Source organism: Heteronotia binoei, chromosome 1 (genome assembly GCF_032191835.1).
Source record: "Heteronotia binoei isolate CCM8104 ecotype False Entrance Well chromosome 1, APGP_CSIRO_Hbin_v1, whole genome shotgun sequence".
Taxonomy (NCBI): domain Eukaryota; kingdom Metazoa; phylum Chordata; class Lepidosauria; order Squamata; family Gekkonidae; genus Heteronotia; species Heteronotia binoei.
The window spans coordinates 27,185,085-27,200,703 of NC_083223.1; the positions used below are offsets into that span (position 1 = coordinate 27,185,085).

At 47.0% G+C, this 15,619-nt stretch overlaps 2 protein-coding genes across 2 annotated transcripts in view; both read left to right on the plus strand.

Moving 5' to 3' along the window:
- The window catches only part of NPM1 (nucleophosmin 1), a 454,395-nt gene that overhangs the window by 203,261 nt on the left and 235,515 nt on the right, over nt 1-15,619 (plus strand). The window lies entirely within an intron of this gene.
- The window catches only part of FGF18 (fibroblast growth factor 18), a 317,528-nt gene that overhangs the window by 114,140 nt on the left and 187,769 nt on the right, over nt 1-15,619 (plus strand). The gene's annotated exons all lie outside the window — the stretch shown is intronic.

Here is a 15,619-nt window from a genome sequence, read left to right on the forward strand (position 1 = left end):
GAGGCCGCGGCAGGGTTGGGGATCCTAGTAATAGTGGAGTGGGGAAGATATGCCAGTGGGTCAAGGTGGTTTGCTGGAAGGAGATGGAGATGCAGTAATGTTTTGGCCCACTCCTGCCTTCATCCCAATCCAAGAGATGTTGGTTGTGGAGCTAGGAAAAATTACCCTTCCTTGACACTGGTGTTGTGCGATGCCAGTCTATTAATAATAAGCTCTATATTCTTCAGAATTATCTGTTGGAGCAGAAAATAGACCTAGCATGCAAGACCTCTTGAGAGGGGGAGAGGTGAGATGGTCCCCTTAAATCAGCTTGCCCCACCAGCTTCTTTGGTCCTTCACAGAATTGCACAGAATTAAGCTGCTGCTTAAATACTTTCAGAATATTTCACAGCAATGTGCTGCCTACCATTTCTAAAGTCTCTTTAGATCATCTAGAAATGTATCACAAACATGAAGATTAATGTCTGCACAGGCTAATTGAAAAATGGCTGCTTATTAATCAATTACGCTTTTATTCTGTCATTCTTAAAGATGTTGTCTTTCACATACTATTTGATAAGGTGCACTCATTCTTTTTCAGAAAAACAAAGTTTGAGGTCAGTAGCACCTTCAATACAATCAAAGTTTTATTCAAGGTATGAGTTTTATGTGCATGCACACTTCCTCAGATATAGTGAAATGGAAGGAAACAGTTCATTGATATACGTTGAGGGTGAACAGCAAATCAGTACACAATGCAATGATGGTGTTTTAACAGATGCAAAAACTAAACAGGAATAATACGTTATCTGAGGAAGTATGCATGCACACAAAAGCTCATACCTAGAATAAAACTTTGATTGCATTAAAGGCACCACAGAACTCAAACTTTGTTCTAATGCTTCAGACCCACATGGCGGCCCGCCTGGATCTTTTTCAGAAAGTGAATGTTTAAATAAAAGGGGGGGGGGGAGTTCTTAAGAGGATAAATTATTCTTTTTTTACATGTTATCTTACACTGATGGTATAGAAAGGACAGATAGCAGAATGTGTCTTGAAACACTAGATCTTCACTTCACAGAAAAAAAGAGAGGACATTCTATACTGCTTGTTCATTCTTTGTGTGCAGTTCACTTCCAGAACTTTTAGCTACTTAGTGTAGGAAAGAGTCTTATTTGCATTTCTCTGCTATGAGATTCAATTTCAAAATATCAGGCTTCAATACTCTGCTTAAAAGGTAACTTTCAAGTACCTCTGTGTACCAAAGAGGACTGTGTCACATTTAATTCAGTTTTAAACCTGAATGATCAAGTGAGGGCTGGAACATTAGGGTATTGACAATTAAACAGAGGTTGCATTGACACTGTAATAACAACAGACTTAATACTGCCCAGGAACTGGGGAGTTAAATTGCTAGGGGGTTATCATAGAATTGCTGAATGAGTTATGATAGAGTAGAATAGAATAGGAGTTTGGAAGGAGCCACACAGACCACCTTGTCCAACCACCTGCTCAATGCAGAGTCATCCTACAGCATCCCTGACAAATGCTCGTCCAGCTGCTGCTTAAAGACTGCCAGTTGCGGGAAGCTCACCACCTCCCTCGTAGCTGATCCCACTGTTGAACAACTCTTACTGTAAAAAAAGTGTAATGTACTGAGTTGCGAGACGGGTTGAAGGCAACATGCTTTATTCAGTGGTACATTACAAGAGAGGGAACACGCGGGCCGGGTCCCGCTTATATACATTACCCGGAACTGCCCCCCAGTCTGACCAGTCCAATCCTGGTCAGTCAAACTTCCCGCCGCAGATCTTGATGGGCGGGGAGTCTGGCGAGCTACATCCGGGGACCCATGGGGTCGCCTCTGTAGTGATCGCCATGCGGTACATCAGCTATGTTCCAAGACATAACAAAAAGCTTTTCCTAATATCCAGTCAATATCTTCCCAGCCTTAATTTAAATCCATTATTATGTGTTCTCTCCTCTGCTGCCAACAGGAACAACTTCCTGCCTTTCTCTAAGTGATAGCCCTTCAAATACTTAATGAGAGCAATCATGTCCCCTCTCAATCTCCTCTTCTCCAGACTGAACATTCTCAAGTCCCTCAGCCTTTCTTCATAGGCTTGATCTCCAGGCCCCTGTTCATCCTTGTCGCTTTCTTCTGTACCTGCTCCGTTCTGTCCACATCCTTCTTGAAGTGAGACCTCCAGAACTGCACACAATACTCCAGGTGTGACACGACCAATACAGTGTACAGCAGTACTATGACATCTTGCAATCTAGATGCTATGCCTCTGTGGATACACACCCCAAGAAGGCATTTGCCTTTTTTTGTCACTTCATCACACTGGCTGTTCATATTTAACTTATGGTCCACCCATACCTCAAGACCTTGTACACACACACTGCTACGCAGAAGGGTACGCCCATCCAATATGTGTGTTTCTCATTTTTGTTACTGAGATGTAAGACTTGGCACTTATTAAATTGCATCTTGTTAACTTCTGCCCACTTGTCTAACATATTCAGATTTCTTTGAATTCTAACTCTATCTTCTGGTGTATTTGTTGCTCCTTCCAATTTGGTATCATTTGCACATTTAATTGGTATCATCTGCAAATTTAATTTAAATCTCTACACCCTCATCCAGGTCATTGATAAAAATATTGAAAAGTACAGGGTCCAAAACTGAGCCTGTGGCACCCTATTGGACACCTCTCTCAATTCAGATGAAATACCATTGGCAACTACTCTATGAGTGCAGGTCTCCAACCAGTTCCCTATCCACCTAAGTATCCTAGAGTCCAGTCCAATGTTTTCTAGTTATGTTTTGTATTGGGCCAGATAATGGAGAAAATAGAAATCCATCGGAACAAGATGCCAATGTTTACCCATCAGAACATCATTAGAATCATAGAGTTGGAAGGGACCCCCAGGGTCATTTAGCACAATGCAGGGAATTCACAAATACCTCCCCCTAAAATCACAGGATCAGCATTGCTGTCAGGTGGCCATCTAGCCTCTGCTTAAAAAACCTCCAAGGAAGGAGACCCCACCACGTCCTGAGGAAGCCTTTTTTTTACATTTCAGAATATGGATCTCTTTTAAATTCCCAACCCAGAATCCCAATTTTTTATATACTCCCCAAAATTCATAAGCAAATTCTTCCACCTCCAGGACGCCCTATAGTGTCTGCTGTAAGCTCCTGATTAGAACCCCTGTCACAATACCTGGACTTTCATTTGAAACCATTTGTGGAAAAAATACCCTCATATATTAAGGACACACTGGATTTAATTGCTCAGGTTGAAGGCATGTTAATATCACCTTCAGCCATTCTGGTTTCCATGGACATATCCTCGCTATACACTAACTTTCTGCAAGATGAAGCGAGGTTAGTTATTGAGGTGGCATTAGATAAAAAAAAAAAGCTAAAGTCTCTCCCACATACTTTTTACTTGAGCTGATGGAATTTATCTTAGAGAATTTTTTTTTCATATTTGGGAACAGTTTCTATACCCAAACCAAGGGAATTGCAGTGGGCAACTCTTTTGCACCCAGCATAGCATACCTTGGAAGACAAATATTTTTGCAATGATGAAACAAACTTTTTTTAAAAAAATCATCTAGTATATATAAGCATTATATAGATGACATGGTGTCTATTTTGGAGGACCAAAACGAAGTGGAGCAGTGGATAGAGTGGATGAATCATGTACATCCCGCCATATCTTTTTCTTATAAGGTAGACTCTGACACTATAGTTTTCTTAGATACTGTATTATACAGAACATTGAGTTCTGGCTGTTAAAAATACTGGAAACCTACTGATAAAAATACTTTTCTCCACAAATTCCCCCCACTCCTAATTTGAGATTGAACCTTCCTTTCAGTCAGTTTCTTCAGGTGAAATGCAACTCTACTTCATCAGGATTTTTTGATTAAAAAGTGACATCCTGTCCTCCCAATTTAAACAACAAGGCTATCCCAAAAGAATTAATCTGAGAGCAAAGGCAAGGGCTATGGATACTAATAGATCTGATCTGTTGAAATATAAGAAGAAGGGAATGGATGAGCAGCCAGTGATTACATGGGGATTCCTATCTTCTCCATTATCTGGCCCAATACAAAACATTACTAGAAAACATTGGCATCTTGTACAGGGAATCCCAGGATGTATACCCCAGCCTTAAGTATGGGCTTAAGAAGAACTAGAAACATAGCTGATTTTTAAAATAAGAGCAGACTATAATAGGGAACAGCCCATTACTGATTCTATTAATGGTATGTTTAAATGTGGTTCATGTTTAGCCTGCCAAATTAAAGTGTTTGTATACCTTACAATTGGCCTTAAGGTGACATTAAGAGGCTATTCCACATGCTCAACAAAAAGAGTGATCTATGGAATCTTGTGTGAATGCCGTCTCCTGTACATAGGCAGTACCACATGTATGATCAAGATACATGTGTTGAAACATCATTCTCACATTAGGAATGCCAATAGGGAAGCCCCTCTTATTGAACATTTTCGCAGATGTGGCCATGACCCTAACTCCCTTAGATTTTTTGTTCTTTCAAATACCAGTCCTCGAAATATAAATCTGTGAAAGTGTCTAAATGGGTATTACAACAAGAATTGTGGTGGATCTTTCGTTTAAACACTAGAAAACCTCACGGTCTGAATAATGAATGGGATCTGTCTTGTTTCTTGTAATTTGATGGAATGTAACTCTTTTCTGGGAGAACCGGGTTTGATTCCCCACTCCTCCACTTGCACTTGGTGAGATGGCCTTGGGTCAGCCATAGCTTTCATAGAGGCTGTCCTTGAAAGCGCAGCTGCTGTAAAAGCACCCTCAGCCCCACCTACCTCACAGGGTGTTTGTTGTGGGGAAGGAAGGTAGAGGAGATTGTGACCGCTCTGAGACTTAGAGTATAGGACGGGATATAAATCAAAAATCTTCTTGTGTGATTGTTATTTCCAGCATCAGGGATTCTTTCCCCTTTTTAGAGTCCTTTAAACTTAGAACTTAGAAACTTAGAATATGTGTAATGAATGTAACTCTGAATGGTGGCTTGGGACCACTTTTTTAATGTTGTGAATGTATTGATAAAAATTGATTTCAAATTTTATACTGTTTTTCTATATACATGTAAAATAATATACAGGGATAGGCAACTGCCTTCCTGAACCTATTTCTTTAACAGAACTTGTTTAATGATTAATTGCTTGCACCTGGGGCACAGTGCTTTGCGTATAGGAGAGACCGAATCGATTACCTCTCTTTAAATTTACAATCCTATAAGAGAAATAGAGAGTAAAAACAATTAGATCCTCTAAATTCTTGAAGAGTGTTTTGAAAGTATTGTAAGGTATGTATTTTGGTGTCCTGGGGGCAAGAAATTAAGTTTTTTAGACTGATAAAAGGCAACACCCTGTGAAAAAAAAACTTCAGAAGTGGACACTTTTGCAGTGATAGTAATTGTGATTACATTTCGAAATTGTTCTTGCCAGACATTGATGGTTATTCCTGTTTATACTGCCTATGTTCTGTGCAATGTTCCCTCTAAGCTGCAGAGTCTTGTGAGCAAAAATTCTACTTCGAGAGCTACTGGTATTAAAGTTGTGAGCTACTGCATAAATTATTGTGCTCTAGGGCTATTTTTCCTGAGCTAAGACAAAAATGTGTGTCAGCAACAACAACAACAACCTTTATTGGCATAATAGCACAATCAGCAAGGGAGAAAACATATATTACCCCAACATTTGAAACATTCCTCTCCTCTTAGAAGCACAGCACAGATATTTTGCCACATGAGAGGACATAAGGAAAAGAGTCTTACCACCATCGGATTGTCCCTCATGATTTCGAAGAAGAGGATCTAAGTGTCATGGCTGGGGCCGGGTCAGGCAAAGTCCAGGGGTAGTCCGAGGTCTGTAGCCAGTAAGCAGGAGGGTCCGAGGCGCCAAATCCGAATCACTGTACAAATATCGTAGGTCCGAGGTCAGGGAGTCCAGAAGTCACAAGCCAAAGTCAGGGAGTCCAGAAACCAAAGTCAAGCCGGAGTGGATGCTAGAACATCAGGGAGATAACTATTTGCTTCCACAAAGCCTCCTCCCAAAGCCTACAGCTATATAGCCCTCTGCTGGCTGTTGCCCATTTGGGCTAATTGCTGGCTCAGAGAGGCAGCCAGGATCCTGTTGCAACTCAAGCATCCTTGCTCCTAGAAGGGCCAGAATCCTCTCAAAACTCAGAGCTCAGGGAGCGTCTTGCTTGTGAGCATGCCGCCCTCCTCCGATCCCTGAGGTCCTGACGGAGGCGGTCACGCACACGCGCCACCCGAGAGGGCGAGGCAGGGGGGCTGGGATCTTCTCCAGCAGGAGGCAGGGGCACTGGTGCAGGTGGCAGGGGCACAGTTTCTTCTGCAGGCTCAACTTCCTCTGCAGGGTCCCCAGCACCCATGACACTATCCCCCCCCCGGCCCCCCTCCGTCGAGGGGCCTGGGAGGTCAGGGTGGTCGTTGTGGAACCGTTGCACCAAGTCCAGGGCATGAAGATTGTCCATGGGCTCCCAAGACCGGTCTTCTGGGCCGTATCCCTCCCAGTCCACAAGGTACTGGAGGCCTCCACGATGGTACCGGGAGTCCAGGACCTGGCGCACCTCGTATTCTTCTTCATCATCCACCAACACTGGTGGTGGCGGCGGTGGGCAAGGAGGCCGAGCTGGGTCAGGGGGTGCAGCTGGAACAAGGAGGGAGCGATGGAACACGGGGTGAATGCGGAGGTGGGGTGGCAACTGGAGCATGAAGGCGACGGGGTTCATTTGTTCTATGACGGGGTAGGGTCCAATGAACCGCACATCCAGCTTGTGAGACCGACCAGGCCGGCGCAGGTAGCGAGTTGAGAGCCACACCTGATCCCCCGGCTGGATTGGGGGTCCTTCCTGCCTCTTCCGGTCCGCAGCCAGTTTATAGGCTTCCTTGGCCCGCTGTAGCTGCTCTCGGAGCAAGTCTTGGCTGGCGCGGAGTTCTTGCAGGTAGGCCTCAACAGCGGGGACATTCGTGGGTGGCAGGATCGCCGGGAAGAACCGAGGGTGGTACCCGTAGGTTGCAGCAAACGGGGTCATCTGGGTGGAGGAATGGACCGCGTTGTTGTATGCAAATTCCACTAGAGGCAACAGAGTGGTCCAGTCGTTCTGCTGGTAGCAGGTGTAACAGCGGAGATATTGCTCTAGCGTGGCATTGGTGCGCTCTGTCTGACTATCTGTCTGTGGGTGGTAGGCTGAGGACAGGTGCACTCGAGTCCCCAGGCTGGAATGGAGGGTTTGCCAGAACCGAGAGGAGAACTGGGGGTCCCGGTCTGAGATTAGGAGGACTGGGAGTCCGTGCAGATGAAAGATGTGTTGCAGGTAGAGCTGGGCTGTCTCCTGAGCTGTGGGAAGTTTCGGGCACGAAATGAAGTGGGCCATCTTGGTAAATAGGTCGACGACCACCAAGATGCAAGTCTGACCCTTGGATCATGGAAGTTCCATGATGAAGTCCATCGAGATGGTATCCCAGGGTCCTGAGGGTGTGGGCAAGGGCTGTAACAACCCCAAGGGTTTGGCTGGGACGTCTTTGGTTCGTCGGCAGACGTCACAGTAGCTGATATAACGGGCAACATTGGAGCGAACTCGTGGCCACCAGAATTCTCGCGTCAGCAAGTGGGTGGACTTATGCTGTCCAAAGTGCCCGGCGGGTAACGAGTCGTGGGTCAGGCGTAGCACTTCTGCCTGCAAGGGCCCGGGCGGCACATAGAGGCATTCGCAGTGTAGCAAGAGGCCGCCTTGAGTCGTGAACTCGCCTGCCGAGTCATCTTGGAGTGCCTGGAGGTGTTGCTGGACCCAGGGATCATTGGCCTGGCTAGCACGAATGTCCTCCACGAATGTGGGGGAAGTGGAGGTGGCTGCAAACACTGAGGGCGGCAGGATGGGAGCAGCGGGCGTGGTCTCAGTTGAAGCAGGGGCGTATTCCGGTTTCTGGGAGAGCGCGTCTGCTTTCCGGTTCTGGGTATGGGGGATGTAGGAGATCCGGAAGTCAAAGCGGGAGAAGAAGAGGGACCACCGGATCTGGTGCTGGTTGAGACGGCGGGTGGTCTGGAGGTGCTCTAAGTTCCGGTGGTCAGTGAGCACTTGAACAGGGTGGCGAGCCCCTTTGAGGTAATGCCTCCAAACCTCAAAAGCTGCCTTGATCACAAGCAACTCCCTCTCCCAGATGGTATAGTTCCTCTCCGCAGCAGTAAGCTGGCGTGAGTAATAGGCGCAGGGCTGGAGTGGCTGAGACGGTTCCTCGTGCTGGGACAGCACTGCTCCCAGGGCCACGTTGGAGGCATCAGCTTCCACCGTAAAGGGAAGCTGGGGGTCAGGGTATCTCAGGAGTGGCCCGGTAGCAAAGCGGGTCTTCAGGGTGGAGAAGGCGTTATCGGCCTCTGGGGACCAGCGGAAGGGTTCTTTGGGGCGGAGTAGTTGAATCAGGGGTGTTGTCAGGGTTGCATAGGCCAGGATGAATTGCCGATAGTAGTTGGCAAAACCCAGGAATCGCTGCAGGTCTTTGCGATTCTGAGGAGCCTGCCAGGTCAGGACCGCTTCCACTTTTTTCGGGTCCATGAGGATCCCCTGTGGTGACACAATGTGACCGAGGAACTTGACAGAGCGCAGGTCGAAGTCGCACTTCTCCAGCTTGGCGTAGAGGCCATGGGTTCGTAGGCGCTGCAGGACCTGGCGGACGTGCTCGGCATGCTGGGCAGGATCGCTGGAGTAAATTAAGATGTCATCTAGGTATATGATCGCGAAGCGGTCAAGCAGGTCCCGGAAGATGTCATTCATGAACCTCTGGAAGACAGTGGGGGTGTTGGTCAATCCGAAGGGCATCACCAGGTGCTCGTACTGCCCATATCGGGTCCCAAACGCGGTCTTCCACTCATCTCCGGCCCGTATGCGCACCAAATTGTACGCTCCACGGAGGTCCAGCTTGGTGTAGATTTGGGCCCCCTTTAAGCGATCCAAGAGTTCAGAGATCAGTGGTAGAGGGTACCGGTCGCGGATGGTGATCTTGTTCAGGGCCCGGTAATCATTGCACAGCCGGAGCTCCCTACTTTTTTTCTTCACGAAGAGGACTGGAGCAGACAGGGGAGAGGTCGAGGGTCGGATGAATCCGCGTTTCAGGTTCTTGTCCAGGAAGTCTCGCAGAGCTGCCAACTCAGGCTCTGACATAGGGTACAGACGTCCCTCCGGGAGTGGTGCCCCAGGTACCAAGTCAATGGCACAGTCATAAGGCCGGTGAGGGGGAAGCTGATCCGCTCCTGTCTCTTCGAAGACATTGGCGAAATCCGTATACTTCTGAGGGAGCTGAGGACCACCACTCGGGATGCCGGCTGCTAGAGTGGAGGGAGGGGTCAGATGAGGACATGGGTCTCGGAAACATAGTTCCTGCTGGGCCCAGTCCACGATGGGGTTGTGCAGCTGCAGCCAGGAAAGGCCCAGAATCAGCGAGAAGCGAGGCATGCGGGCGACATTAAATTGCAGCTGTTCTTGGTGCTGCTGGATGTGGAAGGTGATGGGACAGGTCTCCTGGGTGACGGGCCCAGAACAGAGGAGGCGCCCGTCCATAGCCTCCACCAGCGTCGGAATCTCTTTTGTCTGCACCGGGATCTGGTGCTGCTTTACGAAGGCGGCATCTATGAAGAAGTGGGCCGCTCCCGAGTCCAGCATGGCATACACGAACAGCCAGCGTTCGTCTGGCAGACGGAGTTTGACTGGTAGCAGGAACGGCCCCGGGGTATCAGCCCGCTGTTCGGAGGACCCAGCTAGTCGCCCCAGGCTGGGGGGTCCACTTACGCCTGGGGCTACCCTTTTGGCGGCGGTGGCAGCGAAGGTCCGGGTATCCGATGGTTAGCGGGGAGCCAGAGGCATAGTGGCCTGCCGTGCCGCAGTAGAGGCACAGATTCTGCGTGCGGCGTCTGGTCTTTTCCTCTGGGGTCAGGCGGGGTCGAGCAGCTCCAAGCCGCATAGGCTCATCCTCGGTGCTGGTACCAGCTGGGGATGGGTGAGGAGCCAAGTGGCACGGCGCAGGGAGCTGGCACCCTCTGGTCTTGGCTTGGCGGCGACTTTCCAGGCGGCCATCGATGCGGAGGCAGAGGGTGATAAGTTGTTGGAGCGTGGGTGGTTGCTCTACCCTGGCCAGTTCATCCAGGACTTCCTCTGCCAACCCCTTGGTAAACTGGTCCATCTGGGCAGCCTCATTCCATGCCAAGTCTTGGGCCAGAAGCTTGAATTCGGTGGCATATTGAGCCACCAAGGAGTTGCCTTGTTTCAGCGCCCTGATCTTCCAGTTGGCTGTGGCTGCTTGGACTGGGTTTGAGAAGGCAGCAGACAGGTGGGCCTCAAACCCCTGGTAATCAGTCAGTAGGGGAGAGGACGCAACCAGAAAGGGTGTGGCCCACTTGACCGCCTGCCCCTTTAACAGACTGATGATGAAACACACCTTCATTTTGTCGTTGAGGAAGTCCCGTGCTCTCAGTTTGAAGTACAGCCGACACTGTGCTAGGAAAGCAGGAAATTCTTCCACGGCACCCCCAAATCTGTCAGGTGGGGGAACTGGGCACTTGGCTGGAGCACTGGCCGCAGGTTGTTGCTGCAAGTGCACCACTGCCTGTGTTAGCTGCTGTACCTGGGCTTGGAGTGCAGCCAGTAGTCCTGTGGTTTCACTTGCTTCAGCATCCATCCTGTGGAGTGGGTGTTTGTCGGGTGGAAGCAATCTGTCGCGGCTGGGGCCGGGTCAGGCAAAGTCCAGGGGCAGTCCAAGGTCTGTAGCTAGTAAGCAGGAGGGTCCGAGGCGCCAAATCCGAATCACTGTACAAGTATCGCAGGTCCGAAGTCCAGAAGCCGAGGTCAGGGAGTCCAGAAGTCACAAGCCAAAGTCAGGGAGTCCAGAAACCAAAGTCAAGCCGGAGTGGATGCTAGAACGTCAGGGAGATAACTATTTGCTTCCACAAAGCCTCCTCCCAAAGCCTACAGCTATATAGCCCTCTGCTGGCTGTTGCCCATTTGGGCTAATTGCTGGCTCAGAGAGGCAGCCAGGATCCTGTTGCAACTCAAGCATCCTTGCTCCTAGAAGGGCCAGAATCCTCTCAAAACTCAGAGCTCAGGGAGCGTCTTGCTTGTGAGCATGCCGCCCTCCTCCGATCCCTGAGGTCCTGACGGAGGCTGTCACGCACACGCGCCACCCGAGAGGGCGAGGCAGGGGGGCTGGGATCTTCTCCAGCAGGAGGCAGGGGCACTGGTGCAGGTGGCAGGGGCACAGTTTCTTCTGCAGGCTCAACTTCCTCTGCAGGGTCCCCAGCACCCATGACACTAAGTAAATGGCACGGATATCATAGTAAAACGTACAATGCAGGAGAACATGTTCAGTATTTTCTATATCCCTTGAACCACAACCTGTTGGAGTATGGAATTTTCTTAAACCTCCCATACAGCACAGCAGAAGGGAGGACACGAAAGTGAGCTAAACATGAAGGCTCTATGAAGTTAGGGGAAGTCAGCAGTGTGATGCGGTTGCTAAAAAGGCAAATGCAATTTTGGGCTTTATCAACAGAAATATAGTGTCCAGATCACGTGGTGTGATGTATCGCTTTACTCTGCTCTGGTAAGACCTCACCTGGAGTATTGTGTTCAGTTTTGGGCACCACATTTTAAGAAGGATATAGACAAGCTGGAATGAGTCCAGAAGAGGGCGATGAAGATGGTGAGGGGTCTGGAGACCAAGTCCTATGAAGAAAGGTTGAAGGAGCTGGGGATGTTTAGCCAGGAGAGGAGGCGGCTGAGAGGTGATATGATCACTGTCTTCAAGTACTTGAAGGGCTGTCATATAGAGGATGGTGGAATTGTTTTCTGTGGCCCTGGAAGGTAGGACCAGAACCAATGGGTTCAAATTAAATCAAGAGTTTCTGGCTCAACATTAGGAAGAACTTCCTGACCATTAGAGTAATTCCTCAGGTCTCCTCAGGAGGTGGTGGGCTCTCCTTCCTTGGAGGTTTTTAAACAGAGGCTAGATGGCCATCTGACAGCAATGAAGATCCTGTGAATTTAGGGGGAGGTGTTGTGAGTTTCCTGCATTGTGCAGGGGGTTGGACTAGATGACCCTAGAGGTCCCTTCCAACTCAATGATTCTATGAAAACAAACAAGAAAGATATGTTGCCAAGGTTCCACTAGAGGCTCTGGGAGTATATGGATGACTAAGGGAGAAAGGGTACATTGCTATCGCCCATACAGGAGGAATCCCTAATCTCAGAGGAGAACATTTACCAGAGGCACGGCTACGCAGTTCTTACAATTCAATATCCAGAAGTCTTTGTTTAATAAAAATAAAAGCAGCTTTTTCTGACAGGGAAAGCAACTCATCAAAGCTTATTCCTATAATAGCTATCTTCTTTTCTATAGATGTCAGCTAAGAAGACTGACGAAACTTTGTTAAGACTAGAGAAACAAAACAATTGGGATGAGTAGTGGTTTTAAAATGCAATTTTAACCAGAATTTAAATGTTATTAGCCATGCTCTAGTCTCTAGCAGCCTTTGGTTGGTTTCAAGACACATTGCAGCATAGGAAACGCACATTGGAAGGCCTAAGATTTTCCAAAGGAAGATAGACTGAATTTTTTCTATTTCCTTATTAACAGCACCAATCCAGATTGGTACCCCATAGAGCATTTTAGCAGCTAATTTGTGATTAAAAACTCATAGGGCTGCTGGGACATATTGAGTGATAAAAACGGGTAATCACTAATATGTTATTATTTATAGATTTCATCATTCCCTTTTTATGAGCAGCCCATCTAGCGTTACAGTGGAAGAGCACTCCTAAGTATCTAAAGGTTTTAACTTGCTCAATATGATGCCCCCTTATAGTCCACTTAGATGGTTTTCACACTTTCCCAAAGACAATGATTTTGGACTTCTGAAAATGTAAGGTCAATGAGTTTAACTCACAATAGTCCATAAAACGATAAAGTAACCTTTTCAGACCTATGTGCGAGAGGGAAAGTAGTACAGCATCATCAGTGTAAAGCAAAAGAGGGACATGTAAGCGCACCAAGTTTGGGACTATGCCCATCTATGGTGTTCAAAAAGGGAGCCAAATCATTAATAAAATGGTTGAATAGTAAAGGTGCTAAAATGCATCCTTGTTTAACTCCACGCCTAATTGGAATCTTTTGAGTTAAATCACCTTCCTTCGAGCATCGAATTTGGCAAGTTGTATTAGTATGCAAATTTTTTATTAAAAGGAGGAGTCTCAAATCAGTTCCTTGATTCCTAAGTTTCTTCCAGAGCAAGTCTCTTGGATGGAATCAAAGGCACCCTTGAGGTCCAAGAAAGCTGCAAATAACTTAGGGCTCTTCCCTTCCCTATATTTACCCACTAAGTGGCTTAACACTACACAATGATCAAGGGTCGATTTTCCTCTACAGAAACCAATTTGCTCTATACCCATGATTTGCCGTTCAAACATCCATAAATTGAATATATCTCGCATATAGTTTCCCAACAGTGGAAAGCAAGCTGATAGGCCTATAGTTACATGGAAGATGGCAATCACCTTTTTTATATACAGGGACCACTACTGCATTAGTCCAGGCTTCAGGTATTACACCTGTCATATTTATGATCATAAACAAGGCAGCAAGGAAAGGGGCCCACCATTCAGGGAACACTTTGATCAGCTCAGGAGGAATAACATCTTGCCCAGGGGCCTTCCTTGGTTTAATGCTCCTGAGGCTGAACTGGTGACCACTCTGGGCAATCAGCCAGATTAAGGTCAGGGTCCTCAGTGGGGCTAACTCTGGTCTCCCTAAAAACTTCTGAAAAGTGATCAAACCAGTCATGAGGTGAAGTCAGGCTGTAGGAGATATGCTTGCAACTCAAGGACCCAGATACCACTGCCCAAAATGTCATGGTGTCATTATTTAGTGTAGCCTGGATAAGAGGTTCCCAGCATTTCTGCATAAAGGCCACTTGCTTAGATTTATGCAGTTGATGCAATTGAGTTTTTAACTGAAAAAATTCCATTGCCCAAATGCCCTATATCTGATCCGGATGCCCTATACTGATGATAGATAGCACAGATATGAGACTTCATTTGGGGCATTCATTATCAAACCAACTACTCCAGTCTCCAAACTTAGTTTGCTGTTTTTGCACCACATGCTGTCTAAAAACATCAAAAAATTGCATTATAAGATTGTTGTATTGCTGAAACAATTCAGATGGTTGATTAAAATTGCTAAAAATTGATAGAAACCTATCTAAAAAAAGCTTCATTAAGAACAGCTACTTTTTGAGCCAGTCTATTAGACCAAGAAATTAAAGGCAGTCTAGTAGTCAGATTTGGGGATGTAATTCTTAGCTGATCTAGGCTCTCAGCAGGGACAAGAGGCTCAATAACTAAGGGAAGGGGGAAATGGTCACTATCTATGCAATCCCTAATTGTGAATGCTCTCACCTGTTCCCATAAGGCTGGTGACATCAAAAAATAATCAATCACACTACATCCTTGACTCGAGGCATAGGTGAATTCACCAGGATAATCATATGGGGGGACCCCATTCAAAATAGACAGATTAAACCTAAGACATACCTGAGCAAGACAAATCCCTTCCTTATTAATACAAGAATCCTTAGAAAGTCTAAGAATTAAATACTGTCAAGCAGTGAATTATCAGACTGGAGACCTAGCTCCTTGGCAAGGGCAGGGCTGTCCTGTCCAAGTCTGGCATTAAAATCACCAGCCATAATTATACCTCTTAGTGGGAATTTTAGTTCTAGGTCCTCAAGCAGTAGTTCTACATCCTCTCAGTAAAGAGATAGTGTGAGCTGGAGGCTAAAAATCTGTGAGCTAGCTCACACTAACTCAACTTAGAGGGAACACTGGTTCTGTGTATGTTGAATGTATGATTGTTCACTCAAGATTATTGGCTATATGAACACATTAAGTAAATAGGAGTTTGTTAAAACTTTTTCTTTTTGCACTTATTACATGGAGGCAATGCCTGGACCTCCCCACCTCACTTGGGAAGTGGCCAGCTTGTTATACCCTTGGATGGGCTGTTAGCTGGCCTGCCAGAAGAAACAATAAAAAGCCTGAAAAAGCAATACAAATTGTTTCTCACCCAGTCCCCATATAACTGACAGTCTACAGTCTGAGCAGTCTCTGCAAGGAGATAACATGACCTTGAGACATAGACACCAATGTACCCTGCAGGGGAAATGGTTACTTGTGATGTTACAGTAAAGCAGGCAGAACAGCACTCCCCCAACATTCCCAAAGCAAAGAACACAAGAGTGAATAATACAGTACAGACTAAAAATCAATTGAAAACAAAAACATAATGGCAAGGACACACTGCCCCCCTCAAGACCCCCTTTCTGGTTTGTCAGGATATTTTGCATGGGATTTCTTTACTAAGCATGGGGTGTTGATGTCATGGCTTTTAACTCATTGGGTGTTTTCGCACTCACCTTCAGCCGGCGCCGCGACCCTCTTGACGACGGAGGATCTGTGCTGATTTCCCACACGAAGCGCTGGAGCAACCAGAAGAGCCGCCAATTTCC